Below are 1,734 nucleotides of genomic sequence, written 5' to 3'. Positions count from 1 at the left end.
TCTCTCTCTCTCTCTTTCTCTTTCTCACTCTTTCTCTCTCTCTCTCTCTCCTGAGTCTCTCACAGTATCCATCTCTGTTTCTTTCTGTATCTATATCTGTCTGTCTGTCTGTCTGTCTATCTGTCTGTCTGTCTGTCTGTCTGTCTGTCTGTCTGTCTGTGTCCCTCCCCTCCTCTCTCTCTCTGTCTCTTTTGTTGGGTAAATATTTTATGCGTAGGGGGTTGGCGGGTGCTCTGGTATGGTTTGCTCCTTTTATCTTATCAAATATCTATCGTCCTTATCTCTCCTCCCCCTTTTTCGAGTTTGTAACTCTCTTGTAACGCTTCTAATCTTCTGCTCTTATATGACCCAATTGCATAATAAGTGCCGTAAGACTCTTACTAATTCTTGTAGTTTGAAATTATTTTTCTAATGCTGAAAATTCTAACATAATATTTCGATTTCAAACCAAAAGCTACTGTGGCAAAGCAGCTGGAAGAGTCCTATAACTTGTGAGAGATAAAAGAAAAGATTCTAGGACATATTATTGTCTTCTTTTGCGTGTAGAGAGGTCAGGTCAAAAAGAGTGTCAAGGTTTTTGTAATTCAACGTGAAGGTGTGATTAATACTAAGAGTTGTGTAAGAGCTGGGCAAACAAGATTATTCTTTGTCTCACGGAGAGTCTAGAGGTGGGCAAAATCCGAATATTCTATCCGGGTACCCGGATAATTATCAATGAAACGTTGTCCGAATTCAGACTCTTACTCCCTTTCCTGACCCGCTTGCCGAAGTGGATGCACCCATTTGTTGAAGTGATGTTGACCCGTTTGTCGAAGTGGTCCTAACCCATTTGCCGAAGCGGTTCATATCATATTATTTGCCGAGGAGGTGCACTAACATATTATTCGGATTTTGCTAAAGCGACTCATTGCCCAGCTCTCTCGAAGACCCTCTCAAGTATGTCGCCGATGTACTAATGCGAGAATGTGCGGAGGTAGCTACTTCTGTTGAGGAAAGGACACTTACTTATTAAAATTTAACCCTTGCCAGGGAGGATACCAGGGAATTGCATAATATTTTGAGAGAGAGAGAGAGAGAGAGAGAGAGAGAGAGAGAGAGAGAGAGACAGAGAGAGAGAGAGAGAAATGGAGAGAGAACAGACAGAAGATGGGATGGGATGGAGAGAGGACACCCCCCACACACAAACATACACACACACATATGTGAAATATAAACACGAACCAACTAACAAAGAAAAAAAGGTACAATAATATGCACAAACTTGACTACTCACTCATATTATGTCACCCAGTCGATTGGCAAACCCCAAAAAACTCTCAAACAAAGCACATCTTTCCAATCATGAGAATCGATCTCATGTGTTTGGCGTGCAATTCGAAAAGCCTCACCAGTACACATTAACCGACAGTTCACAGTATTTGAAAAGATAAGATTCTAGGACTCGTCGCCCTTTCTTTTCCTTTTTTTTTTTTTTTGCTGAAAGGTCGAAAAAGAGTCCCCGAGGCTTTACAATTCAACAACAAAAGAGTGTGATTAATATTACTAGTAGTGTCAGAGCTGGGCAAACTAGACTATTTGTCTCTCCGAGACCTTCAGGGGTTTGTCGCCCATTTGTTTAAACAAGAATATGCGGAGAAAGCTATTTCTTTAGGGGAAAGGGCGTTTACCTTTTTATCCTGACAACTGAGGAATTATATAACTTTTTTGAGAGAGAGAGAGAGAGAGAGAGAGAGA

Source organism: Aplysia californica, unplaced genomic scaffold (genome assembly GCF_000002075.1).
Source record: "Aplysia californica isolate F4 #8 unplaced genomic scaffold, AplCal3.0 scaffold00258, whole genome shotgun sequence".
In the NCBI taxonomy this organism is placed as follows: domain Eukaryota; kingdom Metazoa; phylum Mollusca; class Gastropoda; order Aplysiida; family Aplysiidae; genus Aplysia; species Aplysia californica.
This window is presented reverse-complemented; position numbering follows the sequence as displayed.